This window comes from Cervus elaphus, chromosome 3 (assembly GCF_910594005.1).
Source record: "Cervus elaphus chromosome 3, mCerEla1.1, whole genome shotgun sequence".
Classification (NCBI taxonomy): Eukaryota; Metazoa; Chordata; class Mammalia; order Artiodactyla; family Cervidae; genus Cervus; species Cervus elaphus.
This window is the reverse complement of record NC_057817.1, coordinates 30,319,440-30,344,077: the sequence shown is the minus strand read 5'-3', so window position 1 is coordinate 30,344,077 and position 24,638 is coordinate 30,319,440. Positions and strand designations below refer to the sequence as shown.

The following is a 24,638-nucleotide window of genomic DNA, read 5'->3' as shown; positions in this document are numbered from 1 at the left end:
TTCAGTCATGTCTGACTCTTTGTGACCCCATGGATGGTAGCCCGCAAGTCTCCTCTGTCCATAGAATTCTCCAGGCAAGAATACTGGAGTGGGTTGCCATGCCCTCTCCTCCTCAAAGCTTCCTTTTACTAGCTATGAAATCATTTTATTCCATAAATCTTATAACATTTTGGCTTTTGAGTTTACTTTATCTAATGATTTTCATGTCTTATTTCCCTTCATCCCACTTATCTTTATGCACAATTTTCTGCTGTATAGTTTTTCACATTTTAGTATCTCTGAAATCAGGAAGCACCTCACAACCAGTGGTATCTGAAGTTCAGTGAAATATGGTAAGTTTTTTTTTTTTGGTAAGCTCTTTTTGAGTGAGCTTTTTTACCTCCTACCATCCACTGAATGAGGTTCTTCCTTCCAACCAAATTTAGTTCTAATTCATAAATTTCACAACAGTGAAAGTGAAAGTTGCTCAGTCCATAGAATTCTCCAGGCCAGAATACTGGAGTGGGTAGCCTTTCCCTTCTCCAGGGGATCTTCCCAACCCAGGGATCGAATCCAGGTCTCCCTCATTGCAGGTGGATTCTTTACCAGCTGAGCCACAAGGGAAGCCCAAGAATACTGGAGCGGGTAGCTTATCCCTTCTCCAGTGGATCTTCTGACCTAGGAATTGAACCGGGGTCTCCTGCATTGCAGGCGGATTCTTTACCAACTGAGCTATCAGGGAAGCCCTTAAATCTCATAAAAGTCTTACATTATTTTTGTGAAACTATTTGACACTAATATAATTCCAATAGCACTCTGACATATATATTCATAAGAAGTGACACATAAGAAAAAAAAAAGAAGTGACACATAAGTCTACCTTATTTTAATGACTATATAACATTCTATTCTCTGAATATAATTTTATTAGCTAGTCCCTATTAATACTGCAAATAATGTTCAGATAGACATGCTTTGTATACTTACCTAGTTATTTCCCTAGGATGCATTTCTAAAAGCAGAGAATGATTACCTGTATTACAGGTACAATGCAGCAAGCTTTCCTTTCCCTGTTTTCATGTGATAACTGGGCTGTAAACCATTATTTCCAGTCTAATGATGATCTTTTCCTTTCTCTTATTCATTTTTTTTTAGTGGAGTAAAACATACAGCATAAAGTTAACTATTTTAACCATCTTTCTGTGCGCAGTTCAGTGGCGTTAAGTGTATTCACATGGGTGCAAATACATCACGGTTATCCATCTCCAGAAGGATGATTAAATCACACTGTAGAAGTAAGTAATTGCTGCTCCTCACAACTTATTTATCTATGAAACACACATTTGTTGAATAGTCTCATTTGTCAAGTAGTATATTTGTTACCCATAAATATTATATTAGTGAAGGTGGTTTTGTTGCAAATGACAGAAAACCCAACACAAACTGACAAGCAATAGTTTTCCTTCCAAACATAGCTGAATTCAATTGTTTCCATCACCAAGATTTTGTTTCTCTCTCTTTTTCTCTTGGTTGTCTTCTCTCCAACCAGTGCCTTTATTTTCAAACAGATTTATCTCTTGTGGTATGAGAATGACTGTAGCCCTGTGCCCTACTGACCATGTGCGGAAGAAAGAGGGAGAGAAAGAAAAGAATTCCTCTTCTGGTAACTGGAGAAAGTCCTGAGATTTACTATGATTGGAAAGGCTCAGAGCACAGGGCTCCCCTAAACCAGTTAGGCCACTGGAAACAGGACAATAACTGGCTGATTTAGGCCTGTGTCTTTTCCTCCACCCTGGGACAGGGTGTTGGGGAAGCCCCATCCAGATCACAAACCTCCAGAGCAGAGAATTCAGGAAGAAAATCAAGCCTGTTGCCAAAAGAACAGGAAGGGACACTATGGTGACAGAAATAACGTCCACTTCCATTCAGGAGTAGAGCGAAGATGTCATAGGAGAAACCACATCACACATCACATAAAGGTACTTAGAGAAGAGAGGAAGTGAAGTTTTGTTCAATATGGCGGTAGTTTAGGTGCTCAGTCATGTCTGACTCTTGTGGCCCTATGGACTGTAGCCAGCCAGGTTCCTCTGTCCATGGGATTCTCCAAGCAAGAATACTGAAGTGGGTTGCCATTTCCTTCTCCAGGGATCTTCCCAACCCAGGAATCGAACCTGGGTCTCCTGCATTGCAGACAGATTCTTTACTGACTGAGTTACAAGGGAAGCCCTGTGTTCAGTACATCAGTTTTTAAAAATCATATATAATGCCTTGTACTGTACTGAGTACTGATGCTATAACATGTTAAAAAAAATTCAGCCTTGGCCGTCAGGAAATTTATATTCCAATGAGGAAACAGACATATAAACAGATCTAATAGGCTGAGTGTCAGGCGAGGTGGGCTTGCTGCAGAAGCCCAGACAAGGGCACCCACATCCTGAGAACCCAGGAAAGTCTTCCTAGAATAAATGACACCTGAGCTGAATCTTGCTATATGACATGAAGAAGGTGGAAAGAGACTTTAGGGTAAAGAAAACTGAATGAAATGGTTAGAGGGGAATTATAAATAGTTCAGTATCCCAAAACTAACATCTGTGGAATGCTACTATATGCTAGACACTTCTCAGCCCTTTTCCTATAATATTTCATGTAATTAATATATTCAGAGAATATCAAATAACCTAGCATCCTAGAAGGAAGGTGCATGAGAAGAAAAACAAAACATAACAAAAACAAGCAAACAAACACCAAAAGATCAGCCTGATAAAAACAGGTTGGAATCAGATTATGGAAGGGCTTTCAATATCTGTAGTATACCTAATTCAGTAGGTATTAGGAGCTAATGAAAATTTTAGGGCAAGGGTTTGACCTGACCAAAGCTATACTTTATAAACATTTTCCAGATTCAATACCTCCAAGATGTCAGAGAGCAGAAAGAATTATATATGGACAACTGTTGAAGAGGTTGCTAAAGTACGCCAGCCAGAGGTCAAGAGTCCCCTTCTGCCCCCGTGACTCTCAGACACTTGCTGATCTTCTTGTAAATGCTCTTCCTAACGCCGTCTAAAATCTTTGCTTTGTTGGACCAACCCTACATTCTTAATCTCTACAGAATATACCCTTCTCTTCCTTGCCTTACTAAAATTTGGTTTTTTGTTTTGTTTTGTTTTCTTCTCTCAAGATTTCACTTCTACTGACCCCCTTGAGCAGAGGTAATTGATCATCCCACTGGACTAGAACTAATCCACTTAAAAACCATTTTTAGCCACCTCCCTCTTCCTTTGAGGACCATCCAACCCTCCCCCTCATCTTCCAGGCTTCACTTATTCTTCCCTCTTCGAACTGTACTCTACTGAATGTTTTTTGGCAATTATCATTTAGATGCTAAATCCAACAGGTTTCATGTTTTAACTTGGGACATTTGATTCTATTGACCCATTGTTTCTTCACAGATTCTCCAGAAATTATTTCTTCCTGTTTCTCCTTATATGTCTCTGGCCATTCTCTCAATCTCTTGTGCAAATTCTTCCTATCCCCACTTCTTAAATATAAGTATGCCTTGGGCTTCTTCCTCTGCCATCTTCCCTTCTCACCTGCCATGCTCCTTCAATGCTTTGAATCATCACCCAAGTGCTGGTGAGCTGACAGCTCACAAATCCATACCATCAGCCCCAGGTGCTCTCCTGAGTTTTAAAAATCTGTGTGTCCAATTGCCTACTATGCAGCGCTGAGTTGATGTTTCACTGAAAGTCCAATTCTGCATCCCTGAAAGAGTAAACTCTTTCCTATCTCCCCACCCACCCAAGCAAAAAACTGGAAGTCACTTCAGTTCTTCTGTTTCACTAACCACTTATAATCAGTCACTGAGTACTGTTCATTCTGCCTGTTTAGTATCTCTCATAGCTTTCTCTCCTTTTTCATTATAATTTCTTTAATTTAGCATCTCATTGTTTATTTGCCAAATTGTGTCCAACTCTTTTGTGACCCCATGGATGGTAGCCTGCCAACCTCCTCTGTCCGTGGGATTTTCCAGGCAAGTATACTGGAGTGGGTTGCCATTTCCTTCTCCAGGGGATCTTCCCAACCCAGAGATCAAACCCACATCTCCTGCATTGGCAGGTGGGTTCTTTACCACTGGGCCACCTGGGAAGCCTTACCATCTCATGATCCTTTACCAAAATGTTACCTTTTTATTTTGAAGATTGTCAGATATACATGGAGTATAATAAAACCCTACATATGCATCATCTGAGCTGAATAATTATTAACTTTCTGCCATAGCTACTTCATCTATTATTTGTACCGTGTTTTAGAGCAAATCCAGACATCATGATATGTCACTCATAAACATTTCAGTATGCTGTTGTATTACATTACCACAGTAGCATTTTCACACCTAACCAAGTTAACAAGAATGCCTTAATATTATCTAATACTATGTTTTTCTTCCAGATTTTCTGTTTGCAGCTGGCCTGTTTGAATCAAGATCCAGACAAGGTCCACACACTGCATGTAGTTGAAGCCTCTTGGAAAGTAAAACAGTTCCCCTTCTTTGATCCTTCCCATTGAAATCTTTTTTAAATTAGTTAATTAATTTTTTGACCACAGCTTGTGGTTTGCAGGATCTTAGTCTCTCCACGAGAAATTGAACCTGGGCCCCCTGCAGTGGAAGTGTGGAGTCTTAACCATTGGACCACCAGGGAATTCTCCCTCCTGGCTCTTTAAAGAGATTGAATTAGCTGTCTTGTTTCACCTAAATTTTTGCATTGTCTCTCTCCCTTGGGCCTTGCTTCTTCCCACCTCTTCCAATCTATCTTCTACACTGCTGTCAGAGCCATCTTTCAAAACTGCAGTTTGGATCATGTTACTCCCCTGTTTGAAACTCTTCAAAGGTCCCCATGAGCTGCCACAATAAAATCTAAACTTCTTCATTTGTCATATAATGTTTTCACTGATCTCTACCTAAATTTCCAGTTTAGTGCGATGCTTCCTCATACTAAGCAGACCAAAAAAATCCCGCCCCCCTCCCCCCTGCCCCACCAAGCACTAGACTTACTCTCTCTCTGAATGCCATGCACTCGCCTCACTTCCACCTGGAAAATAACCTTCATTTCCCAAAGCTCAGCTCAAGTATTACCTCTTCTATGGCATTTTTCTGATTCCTTAAACCCCCACCAAGGCAAACTGACCATCTCCTCCTTCCATACAGATTCCCACCGTGCTCCACTGCACCTAAGCAATTTACACTTCTGGTTCTTTCTAAAGCTCCTTGAGGCTGGGTCCTACTCATTGTAGTAGTCTTATCAGCTTTCAGGGGATTACCAAACCATGGGCTTTTATTAAAAGGTTGTAAGTGAATGAATGATAAATGAAGGGATTTACATTTCAACCTAGAAACACTAGATTGTTCCAAGAAGAAATTCCTGACGGTCTCTACTGCGCACAGTTCTTGAGGCTGTAGGCACAGCCAGGCTGAGGTCAAAGACAGGCCCACTCTTATTTGAGAGCAGGGCCCCAGACCTCAGCCTATTGAGTGTCATCCTGGGCCACTGTGAGAGGCATGTGGCATTGGGTGACTCAGGTTCTATTACAAGACTACTGGGTTGGTTCTTAGTAAAGGGAAGCATTTCTGAAAACATAGTGCTTGGGTGAGGGGAATTCCTTCCTTGGAAAAAGAAAGTTGCTTTCCTGGCCAATAAAGCTTATTATCAAGCATAGGCTAAACTAGGAAAAGGCCTGTTAGTGACAAAGCTGATTAGCAAGCTGTTGTTCAGCACCATGTGTTTAAAGCCTGTGAACTAATTTCATAACACTACGCCTGTCGCCTCCTTCTTTCAGCCTGTGTTTTTCAAGTCTTCCAAACAAAGATACTAGACTAGATGATCTCTAAGATTCTTTCCAGTCCTAAAATTTTATTATCTAATTCTTATATAATACCAGTGTAACATGATATGATAAAGGTTCAAGAATTATTGATGGCATTTTACAGATACGGAAACTGGAGGCAGGGGGCAAGGGATTTGCTTCAGAAGAATGGATGCAGGACACAGTGCCAGGGCCTGAATCCTTCTAGAGCTCTGTCCTATGAAGCAATGAGTATTTGCTGCTCTTGGGTAGAACTGCCGTGTCTTTCCCTTTATTAAGCTGGTCTGTTTTCCCCCCAGGCCTGCAGGAGGAAAAAAAAAAAGAGTATTAATATGAAAGATATAAATTAAATATTAGTGTACACTTATTCCACTCACACAGCCTATGAGGCTTTGAATCTCACAGTGTTGAAAGTAAGAAAAGTCAGTGGTGCTGAGACTGCCAGGGGCCAAGCAAGAAGGAGGCTAGAGGAGAAGGAGAAGAGATTTGAGCGGCTGGGGATGCCTTTCTGTGTCTGTAGACTGGGAATGGGGGTGGGGAGCTGATTCCAAGGGCATAAAGACAAGGTTGGCCTCCTCTCTTCCTCTCTGTTCTTGGCAATAGCCAGTCTAGCTAGAAAGAGCAATCTGTCAAGTCTAATTAGAGGAGAAGAAAGTGAACAATGAGCGCCCACCTCTAAAATGACAGCCCAGTTTAATGGTGTGGAGGAGCTTGGGAGGGAGGCGTGCTTTGTCTGCCTGGAACTGGTTCCTTTAAATATGAATCCCTTCTGAACTCAAACTGCAAAACAACTTAAACTGGATTCTTACTTACTTCACTAGAAATCTTCAGGTCCCTGCGCCTTTTAACACAGGCACATCCAGCAAAAGCAGATGAGAACCTGGCTCTGTTTCAAAGGTGAGGCTGTAATTGAAAATAGATCATGCGGCGTGGACATGGTGCTGCTGTCTGTAGGCAACTGATATTTATTAATGTGTTCGTTTCTCTTTTGTGCTTAATTATATTGGTGATAATATTTCTCTTATTATTTTTGCAATCCTTTTTATTATAAGGTTTATAATTGGCTACTCAAATTTCAGAACAGCCTGAAATTTCAGTAGGACCACAAATAAGCACATTTTAAGGTGCACAAAAAAAAAAAAGTGTAATGCATTTTTGGCTTATACTTTAAATGGCCTCTCTGTTTGGATATTGTAGTTTTTGTATCAAAAGTAAGGTTTTATAAGAAAATAATATATTTTATAGATGGAGTCAAACAGATATATTCCTTAAAATAAATACATGAATATGGGTTATTTAAGCTTAAAAACTACACATGTGCATAACTATAGCTTCAAGTAATGGAGGACTATTATTAGCAAATGTTATCTGAAGACTAATGGTTTGTTAATTTAACTCTGCCTCGTTGTGGGGCATTCAGACATCTAAAGGTACATAAAATAATCATTATCTGAAGTGGAGGAGAGAGAATGGGAAGAAAAGATGCAAAAACACATTTATAAATGTCAGTCTGCATGATATTGCTGTTCTTTCCTGAGCATTATTTCATTTACTCCTCAAAGCACCCTCTGAAGTATGTTACTATTATCTTGATAGATAAGGAAACAAGGGCCCTGAGAAATTAGCCCAAGGTTACAGAGAAGTGCAGAGTCAGGCCTTGTACCCAGTCATCTGGCTCCAAGCCTAGTGTCCTTCGCAGCCATGTAGTTCTGGTAGAGTCAGGAAACATTACATTAAAAAAACCATACAACTGATAATGATAATGCCTGCACGAGGAATCTCTTCAAATCTATCGGTCTCTTATGGATGTGAATGAGGCAGTGGATTTTAGTTTGTGTATTTGTATCATTTACTTTTTGTTGCTGATCTTTCATTTTCTAACAGCATTACTTGTTTCTTTTCTGTCCTTTTTTTTTTTTCCTCTTACATACACATTATTTGAATAAATTATCTAATAAAAAGATAACAAAGAAGTCTGCCCATACTATGCACCTCAGCCTGGACCCAGTTGTCTCTCTGGATAAACCTATTATCAATTTGAGGTGTAACCAATTGTTTTCTATGTGTGTTTGCATAAATGTGTGTATATTCATATTATACGGTTTCATATCTTTCTAAAACATAAATGGTACCATTGTTGTACTTTTTATTCTGCAGCTTGCTCTCCTTTCTTTCTTTTTCTAATTTACTATGCCTTGTGGAGATCTTTTCTTAGCCACATATTTAAATCTAATTCATTCTTTTTGTTACATCACATAGCATTTCCTTTTACTGTTTCCTCTCTACTTTGCCTCAGCTTTTGAAATGGCTTATTCCATGTGAGTCAACATTTAATTGTATCTGCATTTATGGGACAAGTAGAGACAAGCATAAGCTTTATGGCTCATTGGAGTGTTAGTAAGAAAGGAAAGAAACATAAGAACTCGTACCAACATTCTCAGCTGAGATGAGATGCTTAGGGCAAGGACAGTGTTATCAGATTTGTTGCCTCTCAGCTAAGAAGTTTAGTATTTATTTTTTTTAAAATCAGCCCGTTCTCCAGAGATATATTCCTTATATATAAGAGACAGTAGTAACATACTTGACAGTGCTGTGGGGATTAAATGAGATAACATATAGGAAAGAACATCAAATTCATGCAAACTGAAATGTGTACGTTATGAACTGTGTTTACTTACTTTCTTCCCTCTCTCCCTCCCACTTCAGATATTATGTTGTGAGGCAACCCCTCAAAGAAGGTAGTAAATGGAACTAGAAGTATCCCTATTAGATATTCTGGAGCAAGAACCTCAAAGCACGTACCTTGGAGACCGATCTCTCTCTGGATTCAAGTCCCTGATGTGACTCTCTATTAGTTGTGTGACTTGAATAATATCTTATCATATGTAAAATAACAATAGTAATAATAGTAAACTGAGCCTGTAGGGTTGTGGTGAGGTTGAAATGAGATAATTTGTGTGAAGCATTTACACAGTTTCTGGTATAGAAAAGTCAGCTGCTATGGTCATTATCAGAGAAGCTGCAACATCCCCATTTTCATTTTCTGTCCTCAAAGTATCACTATCCATTTTCTTCAGATGTGACAAAAAAGGCAGGCCTAATCTCAGGATTAAAGCACAGCCTATACACACACACACACACACACACACACACACATACACACACACACACACATACACACACACACACACACACACATATATATATTTTAAGATAGAATTCCCTGAGCACCTACTGTCTAATACCTGCTGGACACTGTGCAAAACATAAAGGAAGTGCAAGCAAGACATGGCTCTTGCCTTCAAAGTGCTTATTAGTTGTTAAATTGAAATGCCTTAATGTATGAGGTTAACACTGGAAAGAACTTTGAACCTGTCAGATGAAAGGCATTCTGCAATATACTCTCTGGGTAACAGGTAATAACCTAAACACAGGGTAGCATTATGACTATACATGCCCAGTGCTATTTTATCCAATTTTTCTGTTAATTACAAAGGTATATATAATCCTTTAACACCTGCTCATTCGTTTCTTGTCTAGCTTCAGAATCATTTTAGAAGCTTACCTGTAGAACTTGAGCCATCAGATCACGTACTTACACTGGGCTGGTTCCCTGGCTGGAGGTCGTTCTCACTTCCTCTTTAACCTGCTGGAAAGAACGAGGTTCCCCAGGAGCTGGTAGAGAGCTGCTTTCCACAGGGCCCAAGGATTGAATACAAATGTGCAGATACTCTGTTACTCTGGACAAAATACCTGATATTTAGTGAGCACTTAAAATCCCCCCAAAATGGAATTGTCTTAAAGAGCCTGAGGATGCCACTTGAAGGGACCGAAGGTACTTTATTTTGGGGGGTAAATTCCCAGGAAATGAACCTACAGCATTTCCAAAATATTAGCCTAGTCCTCAGCCCATTAAGGTTTCTCTGACCACCAGAGTCCATTTTCTGTTGTGTGGGCAAACGCATTCAAGCAGGCCCAAACAGAAATTCCAACTGGATATAAAAGGCCACCTCAGCTGTCAAGCACAGAAGCCATGTGCAGCTTTGGTTTAAGAATCAGTCCAGGGAGCAGATGCTCTGAGTGCCTGGGGTGTGGCAGGCCTATTCCTGATACAAGGACAAACATCCTTTCTCTTAATTCCACACGTAAGTCAGGCACAGACAATACTAAATGTTTTCATCTCTAAAGGAGCTATATTAAATCATTCTTATGAAAAAAAAATCACTTGTAGTATAAAAATGTGTGACTTCTCAGAGAGCCCTTATTTCTTAGCAGACAAAGGAATATGCTCATTAAATCATACCTCTGAGGAAGAGATTCTTAAGAACAGAGTGCACAACATCTATTATTAGGTTAAGAAGGACTCAAAGCACTGTTTCTATTACCCTTTTCTGAAGATGACCTTTTTATTATATTTTTATTTGATAAGGAGAGGCACCTTTTTGAAATTTTTGCCTAGAAACCCAGAATAAAACTTATAGCGTGTTAGAATTGTAATGAGTTTGCCCCTGCATTTTACAGTCGGAGTTCAGGGCTCTAAAAAATATGCTGTCCAAATTTTTATTGGGAATTAACTTCCTTTGCCTTCCTCTGAGAGATGAAAGCAGCTGGTTATGAGACTTGAGAGAGAGCCTATTTTCCAAGGAAGAACAAAGAGAAAGCGGGCACCCCTCCCCCTCGGAAAAGCCACTTTGCTTTGTCTGAGCCGACTCCCTCTGAGGACTGTGGCAGGAGAGGCTCAGAGCTGTGTCCCTGCTGATTAGTTTAATAACACTCGGTTCAGCAGTCCTGGGGATGTGGGGAGGCGTGTGCTTGCCTGCACAGTATTAATGTCATCAGCGCCCTGTTCCTGTATCGTCTCCCGGAAGGACACTTTTGTAAGACTGAGGGAGACATCTCCTCCTTTACTTCTGTTTCTTTGCTGATAAACAAATGTCAGGCATGTCTTGGATCCTGTCCCCGACTCAGTCAAGTTATTACATATCCATCACTCTTCTTTGTACTCCAGACACTGTGCTCTCAGTGTTCATTTGGTCGGATCCAGATTGTGAAGGCTACAGCAGTCATAAACAGGACTTGGGAGCCCAACTTTCCTTCTGGACCCCATGAAGCTTCTCTTCCAGTCAGGTTCCTAATTTCTGGTGCTCCTGCTCAAAAGAGAGGGCCTGCTTTGAACCAGAGCCTATAATAAATGCCTACAGCTATGCCTTGATGGGAGATGGAAATTTTCATGTCAAAAGAACCTGATACACTGCATGACTAATCTAAATGAAACTGTCCACCTATGGGTCTTCACTCCTTAAAAGAAGACAAAGGGTGTGTGTGTGTGTGTGTGTGTGTGTACAACTCTTAGGCTTAATGCACTGAATCTCTGCAAGTAGAAGAGAGGAGAAGGTTATTAGCAAATCATTTGGGCAATGTGAAGGACAGGGCTCTGTAGGGGAAAGCATCAGCTTAATGAAGGGCAACCTAAAACTCTATACAGCGTAAAAGGAGGAAGGCTGCGCTTTGGCATCATCTTGCAGGTTAACAGTTCCCAACAATCGCGCTGGGTCAGGAGCAGAAACGCAACATTCATCTTCTTTCCACGGGCTTCAGCCATAGGGGGAGAAAGGTGGTACCACACGTCTCTCCCAGTGGATGACGATGACGTATTCTAGGCCGATGACTGCGGAGGCTCCTGTCAAATGAGTGAAGAGAAAAAGGAAGTGGGGAGAGGAGGAGGGACTCCAGAAATGAAACTGCAACAACCCTGGAATAAAAATGAGGGGCCATAATAAGAAATGATACGCACAATCACCTTGAAATTCAACCTTCTGCCCGTTTTTTTCCAATTTGCTTCTGATCACCTCTTTTATTATTTTGTAAATAAAGCAGGATGGGATAAATGAAAGAGAGCCCCTATAGGGTTCTATTTTTCACTCTCCTTTATAGATTGTTTTAAATAACAATTATACCATAATAATCAAATCCACCATTTTTAGCTTTAGGAAGTGTTAACAACGGTGAAGGTCTTTGAAACACTGTATTCTCAAACCACAACTGGCCTCTAAGATTTCTTCTCTACAGAAAGACTTATCTGGTTGTGCCCATTACTTTCAATTTTGTTGGGGAAGGGGCATAACGTGCAGCATCTTGACTGTAATGTCTGTGGGGAGTAACTGTCCAGGGAGCCACGCCGCAGCCTCTGGCAAGATCCGAGCTTTTTCTCTTTCGACCAGCAGGCGGCGCTGTTTTCCACGGCCACCGCCCCGCCCGCCTCTAAGGTCACTTCCGCTGCGGCCCAGCGAGGCTCTCCCCTGCCACGCCTTGTTGGTATTTTTGAGGCCAACTTTCTTCACCTAGCACACCCTGCTAGCGTTTCTGAACCACAGTGCTCTTGCGACAGTTTATGCTACTTGAAAACTTCCTTCCTGAATCATTTGTGAAAGTGGAAATTCTTAAGAAAACAAAACACCCCCCCCCCACCCCGTATTTGGGATTGCGTCATCGCTGATTTTTTTTTTTAAATCTCAAATGCACTTCAATTTAAGTTAAATAAAAAAAGCTTCTGACTCAACAAAGAAGGCAATATATGTTGAAACTCAGAATGCTTTAAAAAACAAATTCCCCTTCCTGTTTATTCCAGACGCTTCTGCCGGTTTAGAGAGCGGGTCGCGAAAATTCAGCTGCGGCGCCATCTGCTGGAAGCGCCGCGACGCTGCAAGGAGCTTGCCGGGGAAGGAGGAGACAGGTTGCAGGTGAACGTCCGGCCCTTTTCCCAGAGAAGGCTCTGACACCAAGGTAACATTCAAATGCAGTCCGCTTGTCTAAAAAGAGACCAAATTGACCCTGCAAGAAAATGGCGTCAGTTTTGAGGAGTCCTCCGCCCTAAATGAACTGGCATATGGTCTATGGGTGTTAGGAAAACCTGGGGCTTCAGAAGAAGAGGCAGCTTAATTCATTTCATTACCCAGCCCCCAGCCCTGGCATGTTCTCAGGTGCAACGCTGAAAATTAAAACCGTATTTTCCATCAGTGCACATAAGGAGTTATAAGGTGCAGAAGTCAATGTATTTGTTCTGTTGAATGGAACTGATTTTGCTGAATGGAAGGAATTTTAAAAGATGAAGAGGGTGACAGAAATTAAATTAATCTGGGAGTGGGGATGTGTTAGAATGTGGCCTTGGCCATGGTTTGATACAAGGTCACTAAGACCCACTACCATTTTCCAAACTCTTAAGTCAGTTCTGATTTACTTGATGATTTTTCTATTTAGGAGACTGCAGGCTCTTTCCACACCAGGATCTAAACCTATTTGCAAACACATTTATATACATACTCCAAAACAAACCTCAATTTACCATTGCTGGGAACTTTGTTAAAGGTCACAATCAGAAAACTCCTGGGGAACTGGAAGAAAACAAGATATAGAGCAGAAATACAATTGGCCCACCCATCTGGAAAAATACGGTGTCACGGATAGGAAACATTTGTAATAGGAAAATGTTATCAAACATAGTCCTCACCCTCCAGAGCTTGATAATAACATTCTAACAAAAATGAGTTTTTGTTTTCTGGGATGAGCTCATAATGGGTTTCCTGGAAAAGATGAAGTAGCTTTACCAACAATATAAACCTGTTGGAACCTAACTGGTGATGTAGTTCTTGCGGTCCATGTCATGTCACTTTTGTATACAGTCAGTGTTTTATAGAGACATCCTTTGGTGCTTGTATATCTAAGCCCTCATGTATGAGACCTACCTGATTCTACTGCCATAGTGAATAGTGTCACAGAGAAAATGTTAACCCTCCAAATGGATGCTGGGAGAAAATAAACTAGGAAATCAGGATGAGAAATAAAATGACAATCCACTGTGATGATGTAAGAAAGGACTGTATCAGAGAAGAGTCAGTATATTTTCTATTTTGAATGAGCAAAGAGTTATTGGGTGTCAAATTGTCACCAGTAGAGGAATTATTTAATGGCTGATGCCGCATCTGTTAGACCTCGCTTCTACTACGGTATTTGTTGAGGAGAGTCTTTCATAGAAATAAACGACTTATATCAGTAGAGTGAGTGGTGACATGCCGTGGAATTGAGCGTCTCTTGGTGAAGGTACTTTTATGGTCTCTGGCTTGGAACAGTGCAGGAGGGGAGCAGAAGTGGAACACGGAGACCCAGACATGGTCTCATGGTCTCTCCCTTTTGCATGGCACAAAGCAATCCCTAGAAACTGAATTTTTCGCTTCTATGGTGTTTCTTCTTTCATTAACTTGTTTGTTTAGAGGGTGCCTGCACCCTCAGAACAGAGCCACATATACAAACTACCCTGGCCTTCCTCACAGATGTCTCAAGAGTATTCATTGGGTACTATTTCTGGTGAACCCAATATAAAAAGTCTACCCATTCTCCCAGCAGTTGAGCTTGGGATTCAAATATTTTGTGTTTGGAAGAAAACACACACACACACACACACACAAGGGAAATTTTTTTCTAGAGATGACCTCTCCCTTGACTTTCAGCCTGTTCTAAATTGAGCTTTTGAGAGAAATGTGATCCTTCTTTCAAAAACATGAAACAGATTGAGTTTAGTAGAAGTTTCTATCTGGACCTAAGGGTTAAGGGTAAGTGTGTCTCTCGTGGTGAGAATCCTGACTTCACAGAGGACTTGCCTTAACAATGTCAGTTCAGCTCACTGCTGTTCTCTCAGCACCACAGTCGTCTTCTCCTCCCTCCCTGCAAAATGTCAGGCCAACTCCTGCTCATCAGTGGGTCTCGTCCTTCTGGCTACTTCCTCCAAGATTTCCTTGACTTCCCCAGGTGAAGGGAGGGTGCCCCTGCTGAGTGCCCTTCAGCTTGTGGTTCCCCGTCATAGCTCCGTCACAGCATACTGTCATTGCTTATCTGTTTCCCATAACAGACTCTTCAATCCTGTCAAGACAGGGTTAAGGCGATTATTATGTTTATTTTGCATCCTCAGGGCCTAATTAGTGCTTCAGATCAAGCAGATAATTAGATAGGAATTCAGCATACAGTGATGACAAGAAAGGGTGTTTCTGATGGAGGGACTAACGTGAACACACAGAGGTGTAGACGTGGAAGAATGGCCTGCAGCCTGAGTGTGGTTTGGCCAAAGCCTGAAGCCCCTAGCTCCATTTTTCAATTAAAGGCAATGGCTAAGAGGAGATTAGGTGGGAAGGAGTCTGAGGTGGCTATGAATATTGTGACGGTTTGTTTAAGGCAGTGGTCATCAGAAGTTGAAATAGGTGCGAATGATGACATTTCTGGTGTATTGTCTGTCAGATAAGTACTGTACGTGTATTTTCATTAACAAGGTAGAGTCACAGAACGAGCCCATTTCCCTTATGAAAAATACCACTATGTTGGCAAAACCGGTCTACATGATCAAACTAGGCAGTTAAGTAGGCTTATTTTCTATTAGGAAAAGTTAGCCTCCATGTAAAATAATTTTTTTTGGTAATTGTTTATTTTTGGCTGTGCTGGGTCTTTGCTGCCGTGAGGGCTTTCTCTAGTTGTGGCGAGCAGAGGCTACTCTCTAGTTGCGGAGCGCTGGCTTCTCATTGCAGTGGTTTCTCTTGTTGCTGAGCACAGGCTCTAGGGTGTGTGGGCTTCAATATTTGCAGCACGTGGGCTCAGTAGTTGGGCTCCTGGGCTCTGGAGCACAGGCTCAGGAGTTGTGGTCACGGGCTTAGTTGCCGTTTGGCATATGGGATCTGCCCGGATCAGGGATCGAACCAGTGTCTCCTGCATTGGTGAATAGATTCTTTACCACTGAGCCACCTGGGAAGCCCCTAGCTCTGTTTTTAAATTAAGAACACTATATCACTTTAAGGTCTTCCAGCACCTCACTTGTGACTTCTTATTCTAAGACAGTCACTGTCTAGGGCACAGAGGGTTGCTGGGAATCTGTTCAGGGGATGAAATAAGGCGCTGCCCTTTTTGGCATTTCTTACTGGGATCTCAGGAGACTCTGCCTCGGGCATAGTACATCCTCAAATCATTCCTTCCTTTGGTAACAAATCAGAGTTCAGGGTGGCTGAGGAGTGCCTTTCCCTTGTGAAGGGTCAGAACAGTTGGAAAGAGGAGGCTGGAAAAAGAGAAGGCAGCTCCATGTCAGCCGTGCCCCGACATCACTTCCAGGAGAGGACACGTTTGGTAGCTCAGAATCTGGAAATGGAGCCTCTTATTCTATCTATGCTGTGTACCCTAAGGGTGCCTATATCCCAGCTTGAAGGCTGTGTTTCTGTTTTCATTGTTGTTGTTGTTTTAATTATTTATTTGGCTATGCTGGGTCTTAGTTGCAGCACGTGGGATCTTCCTTGAAGCATGCCCGATCCTGCAGCATGTGGGTGTGCTCTTAATTCCCTTACCAGGAATAGATGGAAGTTGGGCCTCCTGCATTGGGAGCGTAGGCTCTTAACCACTGGACCACCGGAGAAGTCCCTGAAGATTATGGTTTTAAAAAAAACCTGGATTTTATCCTACAGAACAGTGGTCTCCAGAGTGGAGTATAAAAAAGGTACAGAAAGGAAATATTACAAATTCTAATTATACTTGTTAAATGTCATCCTCTTAAACTCTCTATATTGGTAGATGTTTATGATTTGTATAAAATAGAAGCATAATAGTGTATAAATAAATTAGGTGTGTGTGAATCAGAGGATGTGCAAACATTAGTCTGCTGATAGGCACATGCAATTAAAAAGCCTGTGGACTACTTTTAGGGACAGTGAAGAGTCACTGAAGGTTTCCAAGTGAGGGAGTGAAAATGAGCCCCATCATTGCCTGCATCTGAGAATGAGGAGCAGTGCCCGGCCTGCAGGGAGACACGTGGAGGTACTCCCTCCTTCAGAGCTGGCAGCCTGGCTGACAGGTGCAAAAGCAAGTAACAGCAGTGAGTGCTTGGCTAAGCATGGGGGGACAAAAAGGAATCAGTGTAAAAGAATGCGGAGGGGCTTCTCTGGTGGCTCAGTGGTAAAGAGCTTACCTGCTAATGCAGGAGACTCAGATTCGATCCCTGACTTGGGAAGATTCCACATGCCTCGGAGCAGCTAAGCCTATGTGTCACAACTACTGAGCCTACGCGCCCCAGAGCCCATGCTCTGCAACTAGAGAAGCCTCCACAGTAGGAAACCTGAGCACTGCAACTAGAGTAGCCCCTGCTCTCCCCAGCTAGGGGAAAGCCCTCACAGCAACAAAGACACAGCATGGCCAAAAATAATAAATACATAATTTTTAAAAAATAAAAGAATGTTGAGAGAGCAGTTGTTTTTTTATTGTTTTTAAACATGTATTTCCTACAGAAAGAGCTGAATTTTCAGTAAAGCCCTAAGACAGTGATAGTCTCGCCTTGCTATTTTCGTTTCAAATTCCAAGCATTCTGTTTCGTCGTTTCTTTTTCTCCGTTTTTATTTTTTTTATTTTTTTATTTTTTTTACATTAAGCACAATACAGCAATTTATTTAGATGCTTAAAATGAATACAAAGGGAAATAAAGATCACAAAATTATACATACTACAACAGTGTGTCATATATTAGATGGTATAAATGAATACACCAGGGTGGTGTTTAACTAAAGATAAAACTAAATATCCAAAAAGCAGCACTCATTGGTCTGCTGCTTCAACACAACACACTTCCATACAGATCTAAAAGGTGTCAAAATTAGTAGCTGCAAAGTCAATTCTTGCATGTGATTTTTAGCTTAGAAGATTTCAGAAAACATCTGAAATGCCAGTTTTTGTTTTTGTCAGCTGTCATGTCAAGGATATTCAGAACAAGAAAAATTCTATAATACAAGAGAGTCCAGATATATATCTTATGTGGCTGGCCTCTGTCGCGAGATTGTACAAGGTTATGTGCAAAAGCTAAGTCTGTCCCGAAGTCCACACTAGCGTAGTTTCAGCCTTTTGCTAGGTCAACTAGATACAGCGCTTATTACACAGCAAGGGCAACACTAAAAAAAGAAACAAATCTATGGTGGGTACATAATAACAATATCATAAGCATCTCTTGAATAGGTCTAAAAGACTGTACCAATATACATTTCAACTATTCAGAATGAATACATGAAAAAAAATTGATTTCCCCAAAGTCTACTGTACACATTGGACTGGTAGCTTGTGTGTTGGCCCTACACTACCATTTTAATCAGGAGAACGCTTCTCAAGGACGTCCAACCAGACATTGTTTTACAGAGGGAAAGAAATGTTGAGAAGGCAGATAAAACAAACCTCTGCTTTTTCTTGTGTGCGTTCATGAGCCACCAGCTTATTGGTTTTTCACATTTAGTTACTGTGTCTGTCACAGAGTGTTCTAAAGCAAGATCAGCCAATCATGTGTCACAGACTTAGAAATAACCACTGGGTTTTTCTCCGTTTTTAACCACCAAATTGATGTTTTATTTCTGATTGGGGGGACCTTGCTCTTCCGTTCTCAGAAAGTGAAATAAAGTGAAAGTTAGTTGCACAGTCAGGTCCGACTGTTGTGATCCCATGAACTGTAACCTGCCACGCTCCTCTCTTCATGGACTTCTCCAGGCAAGAATACTGGAGTGGGTTGCTGTTTCCTTCTTCAGGGGATCTTCCCGACCCAGGGATCAAACCCTGGTCTCCTCCATTGCAGGCAGATTCTTTGCCAACTGAGCCACTAGGGAAGCCTTGCCACACTATTTTCATTTCAAATTCCAAGCATTCTATTTAGTCTTTCGCTTTTCTCCATCTTGAACCACCAAATTTATGTTTTATTTCTGATTGATTTGGGGATCATGCTCTTCAGTTCTTAGAAGAAATACCTAAAAGCTGAGAGTTTGTGATTAAGAAGGTTATCTATTGTATTGGTCTTTCAGAAGATATCAACATAATGGTTAATATGTCCAGGGAAAAAGGAAGTTAGGGGAGTAACTTCAGTATCTTCTTCATATTTAGAAATTCTACTGTGATCAGAAGTTCCCAGAGAGAGAGGCATTTTAAAAAGTTCCCAAAGAACATCATAATAAGGCATAATGATACCTTAACAGTTGTGTATAATAGATGCATTCTCAAAGGATTTTCATGGTATTATCCTTGCATTCTCACTAGTTATGTCTCTTTTGAGTGTGAAGGTGATAAAAGAGGTCCAGAAGCATCCCAGGCTCCATCTGAATGGAAGCTTAGGCTTCCTGAAAAACAAAAACACTGTTGGAAAAGAATCCTGGAACGTTAGTCCAGATGCTTACTTCGACCCCTCCCTACTCACAGTAACACCATAGGTTTTTTTTTTTTTAAATATTGATTTTATTGCATCATTTTACTGATTAGAATGCCAGATATAGTGGATATAAATATGAAAAGAATCAAATTTTTACAAATAATACTTTGCTGCTACACTATTGAATAATTAGTGGAGGTTGCAATTATAGTACAGCTTTAAATAACGTTCTCATAATGGATTTAACACAGTGAACCAACCAGGGCCTAAGGTTTAAAGTTCTGCAAAGAGAAATCTGGGACAGTGTGAAAACTCAGAAAGTTCATCCTTCAGCTACGTGCTTCTTTTAACCGTAAATCCAGTGACAGAAACATTCACAAAACTTGCAGTGACCCCTGATGAGAGATCTTTTAAGAAACAGGCAAAATAATAATATGGAAACTTGGGTTAGTTTTCCAGGTAGACTCGTTCCATCCCATCCCTGTCTAGTCCTATCCTTCCTACCTGAGAACTCTGTACCTGAAGTGCATTATTATATATCCACAGGTGTTGTTTTAGCCATTTAACAGAAGAAAAAAACAAGACTTGGGCAAGATAAATATACTTGCCAGTACACAATTGCTAGGTGGCAGACTTAGAATTCAGCTGATGTCTGTTTTACTCAAAGCCTGTTTGACTGCCTGGGAGGCAATTGGTAATTTTTGATGGGAGAGTCTCAGTAGTGTGGTAGAGTAGAAGACAGATAACATAGGCTTTGGTCACTCATTATTCAAATATTTATTGAGGAGGGTGGGACTTCTAGGTGTGGTAGAGTGAGGAGGTGGGGAAATCAACTCTCCCAAAAAGCAACTACAAAGCTGGAAAAAATTGATGAGGACAACCATTTTAGCACCTTGAAAATCAACCAAAGGCATAGAATAATCTGAGAAGTGTTTGTGTTTGAACAATTGCTGAAATGTAGTGAAATAACAGTGGGAATCTGTGACACGCTTGCTTGAGGATGCTCCCATTTTCCAGCCCTGCCGCCAGCCTAGTCACCATGGAGATTTTGCCAGAGGTGGGGATACTGTGAGGACTGGCAGCTTTGCTGCCAGAGTCAGAGGGCTCACTTAATATGGAGCAGGAGAGGACCAATGGTTCTGCTAACCCAAGATTGTAGTTGTGGTTGGGGGGAGAGTATTCCTGCCTGAGGTGTGTACATTTGCAGCTGAGAACAGAGGGCCTAAGATAGCCACATACTCCTGGCTGACCTCAAGGATTTGTACATGGAGGAGCTATGAAAGGGCCCAAAGGAAAGTAAAAGTAAAAACTCAAATAGGATTGAAAACAGCCTGAACTTTAAATGTGCTCCCCTGCCCACCCTGCCCACACCCATTACCAGAGGACAGAAGCCAATTTCTGTCCGAACACTAGCTAACCATTGGGCTACTTAGACACAGGGATGACCCCTAGGAAGCCAGACTTGAAAAGTAAAAACAAGAGAAAATAAACTGAGTAGGGATATCAATAGCCGTACCTTTCAAAGGGGACAGATTTAATTGATTTAACTAAAGCAAGTTACTAAACACACAAACACAGAAGATAGCCTGGAGGGAGAAAAAATTGGAATCCAGAGTTGTTACAGTACAGTATTAAAAATCTAGCTTTCAAATAAAATATGCAAAGAGGTAGGAAAGTATGACCCATTCTGAGGAAAAGCAAAAATCAGTATAAACTCTCTCTGAATGTCCCCAGAAGTTGGATTTAGCAGGCAAAGATATCAAAGCAGTTATGTTCAAAGAACTAAAAGAAATTGTGTTTAAAGAATCAAAAGAAAGTAGGACAGTAATATTAATAAATGAAGGTACTCAATAAGAAAACACATTATTTAAAATTTTTTAAATGACTAAAAATGTAGAAATAAGCAATACTTGAAAATTTTCCAGGAGTAGAAATAAGCAATACTTGAAAAATTCACTAGGAGGGCTGAAAAGCAGATTCAAGATAGCAGAGAAAAAGAAGCAGTGAAATTTGAAGAGAGAGCAACAGAAATTATCTACTGAAGAACAGGAAGCATGAGAATGGAACAAAAGTGAACGGAGCCTTGGACACTTGTGGAACAACAGACCAACATACGTGTAATGGAAGAGGAAAGAAAAGGTTAGAAAAAAAATTTGAAAAAATAATGTCTGAAAACGTGGCAAATTTGATTGAAAACATTAATCTACACAGGCATGTAGCTCAACCAACCCAACTAGGATGACTACAGAGATCCACACCTAAACACAGTATGCAAACTGTTAAACAACAAAAAATCTTTAAGGCATCGAAGGAAAACCACCATCATGTACAATGGAACATCAGTGTCATTACTAATTTCTCATCTGAAACAATGAAGGCTGGAAGGCAGTAGAATGGAATATTCAAAGTGTGAAAGACAAAACTATCTACCAAGAATTTTTTTTCAACCAGGAATTTTATATCCCACAAAGCTTCCTTCAAAAATGAAAGAGAAATTAAGACATACCCAGATAAGCAATTTTGAGGAACCTGCCCTCAAGAAGTGCTAAAAGGAGTTCTTTAGGCTGATAGGAAAGGATATCAGATGGTATTAATAACTCAAATCCAAAGGAAGAAATGAATAAGTAAAAATTTTTAAAAAGAAGAAATGAAGAGCACTGGAAATGGTTTAATATAAAGGATTATATAGTGCTATAGCTCTGTACTCAATATTTTATAATATCCTATAAGGGAAAAGAATCTGAAAAAGAATATATATGTATATTTCTGAATCAGTTTGCTGTCTACCTGAAACTAATGCAACACTGTAAATCAATTATACTTGAATGAAAGAAAGACAATATAAATATATATTTCTTGTTTCTTCACAAAATGTCTTTTAAAAATATGAAATTGTATGAAGCAATAATTATAACACTATACTGATGACTCATAACATGTGAAATAATATAATACCTAATAATATATTGGGTAGCATAGATCTAACTATATGATAAATAATATTAAATGTTAATATGAAGATATATTTGAGATATTAATATATATTAAAGCACAACGGAAGGTGTGGGTAGAGTTATATTGGACCAAAGTTTCTGTATTTTCCTGAAATTAAGTTAGTATTAATCTGCAATAGATAGTAGTGAGTTAAGATGTATTTTATAATCTGTAGAGTAACTATTAAGAAAATAATTTAAAAATATATGGTAAACCTACATAAGACTTAAATGGCACATTAAAAATATTTATTTAACACAAAAGTGGCACTGGTTCAGGGTGGCTATAGTGGAGGTAATGAAAAGTGAAAATGCAGTAGATGTGTTTCAAGGTAGAGCTAATGGGATTTGCTGACATCCTGATGGGAGTGATAGTGAGAGTCAGTGATGACTCCAAAGTTTTGGGCCCAGGTGACAGGAAGAATGACATTGCAATTAATTGAGATGGGAAAGGGAGGAGCATGTTTAGGCAGAAAGATTAAGAATTTAGGTTTAAGAATCTATTAGATATCTAAGCAGAGAATTCCACAGGCAGTTGGATATATGGGTCTGCAATTCTGGAAAGCATTCTAACTTGGTGACTTATGTATCTATCGGACTTCCCTGGTGGCTCAGGCAGTAAAGCGTCGGCCTACGATGTGGGAGCAACCAGCTCCGGTATTCTTGCCTGGAAAATCGCGTGGATGGAGGGGGCTGGTAGGCTACAGTCCATGGGGTCGCAAAGAGTCGGAAATGACTGAGCGATTAAACTTTTAAGTATCTATCGGTGTACAGTTCAGTTCAGTTCAGTTCAGTTACTCGTGTCTGACTCTTTGCAACCCCATGGACTGCAGCACGCCAGGCTTCCCTGTCCATCACCAGCTCCCAGAGCTTGCTCAAACTCATATCCATCGAGTTGGTGATGCCATCCAACCATCTCAGCCTCTGTCGTCCCCTTCACTTCCTGCCTCCTATCTCCCAGCATCAGGTCTTTTCCAGTGAGTCAGTTCTTTGCATCAGGTAGCCAAAGTATTGGAGTTTCAGCTTCAGCATCAGTCTTTCCAGTGAATATTCAGGACTGATCTGCTTTCGGATTGACTGGCTTGATCTCCTTCAGTCCAGCAGACTCTCAAAAGTCTTCTCCAACAGCACAGTTCAAAAGCATCAATTCTTCAGCACTCAGCTTGCTTTATAGTCCAACTCTCACATCCATAAATGACTACTGGAGAAACCATGTCTTTGACTGGACAGACCTTTGTTGGCAAAATTATGTCTCTGCTTTTTAATATGCTGTCTAGGTTGGTCATAGCTTTTCTTCCAAGGAGCAAGTGTCTTTTTTTTTTTTTTTTTTGGAGCAAGCATCTTTAATTTCATGGCTGCAGTCACCATCTGCAGTGATTTTATCACAGACAGAGAATAAAATCTGTCACTGTTTCCATTGTTTCCCCATCTATTTGCCATGAAGTGATTGGGCTGGATGCCGTGATCTTAGTTTTTGGAATGTTGAGTTTTAAGCTAGCTTTTTCACTCTCCTCTTTCACTTTTATCAAGAGCTCTTCAGGCTCTTCAGTTCCTTTTCACTTTCTGCCATAAGGGTGGTGTCATCTGTATATCTCAGGCTATTGATATTTCTCCCAGAAATCTTGATTCCAGCTTGTGCTTTATCCAGCCTGGCATTTCACATGATGTACTCTGCATGTAAGTTAAATAAACAGGGTAACAATATACAGCCTTGACATACTTCTTTCCCAATTTGGAATCAGTCTGTTGTTCCTTGTCCAGTTCTAACTGTTGCTTCTTGACCTGCCTACAGATTTCTCAAGAGGCAGGTAAGGTGGTCTGGTATTCTAATCTCTTGAAGAATCTAACACAGTTTGTTATGATCCACGCAGTCAAAGGCTTTGGCATAGTCAATAAAGCAGAAGTAGATGTTTTTCTGGAACTCTCTTGCCTTTTCGATGATCCAACGGATGTTGGCAATTTGACCTCTGGTTCCTCTGCCTTTTCTAAATCCAGCTTGAACATCTGGAAGTTCTCAGTTCACATACTGTTGAAGCCTGGCTTGGAGAATTTTGAGCATTACTTTGCTAGTGTGTGAGATGAGTGCAATTGTGTGGTAGTTTGAACATTCTTTGGCATTGCCTTTCTTTGGGATTGGAATGAAAACTGACCTTTTCCAGTCCTGTGGCCACTGCTGAGTTTTCCAAATTTGCTGGCATATTGAGTGCAGCACTTGAACAGCATCATCATTTAGGATTTGAAATTGCTTGCTTTATTTGTAGTGCTTCCCAAGGCCTACTTGACTTCACACTCCAGGTCTAGGTGAGTGATCACACCATCGTGATTATCTGGGTCATTAAGACCTTACTGTTTAGTTCTTCTGTGAATTCTTGCCACCACTTCTTAGTCTGTTCTGCTGCTTTTAGGTCCTTACCATTTCTTCCTTTATCGTGCCTATTCTTGCCTGAAATGTTCCCTTGATCTCTCCAGTTTTCTTGAAGAGATCTCTAGTCTTTCCCATTGTATTGCTTTCCTCTACATTTTTTCATTGTTCATGTAAGAAGGCCTTCTTATCTCTCCTTGCTATTCTCTGGAACTCTGAATTCAGTTGGGTATATCTTTGCCTTTCGTAC

At 40.6% G+C, this 24,638-nt stretch overlaps 1 protein-coding gene and 1 long non-coding RNA gene across 2 annotated transcripts in view; both read left to right on the top strand.

Moving 5' to 3' along the window:
* LOC122682471 overlaps nucleotides 1-4,419 on the top strand; it is a 34,321-nt gene extending 29,902 nt beyond the window's left edge. Inside the window, exons 3-4 of the long non-coding RNA XR_006337390.1 lie at nucleotides 1,190-1,274; nucleotides 2,880-4,419. This is a non-coding gene — a long non-coding RNA (uncharacterized LOC122682471). The remainder of the gene's footprint in view (nucleotides 1-1,189; nucleotides 1,275-2,879) is intronic.
* A 2,182-nt stretch (nucleotides 4,420-6,601) lies between these two features.
* The window catches only part of LOC122682212 (tubulin alpha-1C chain), a 53,463-nt gene continuing 35,426 nt past the window's right edge, over nucleotides 6,602-24,638 (top strand). The window contains exons 1-2 of the mRNA XM_043885085.1: nucleotides 6,602-6,738; nucleotides 12,470-12,624. The gene's annotated coding sequence lies outside the window, so the exon portion shown is untranslated. The remainder of the gene's footprint in view (nucleotides 6,739-12,469; nucleotides 12,625-24,638) is intronic.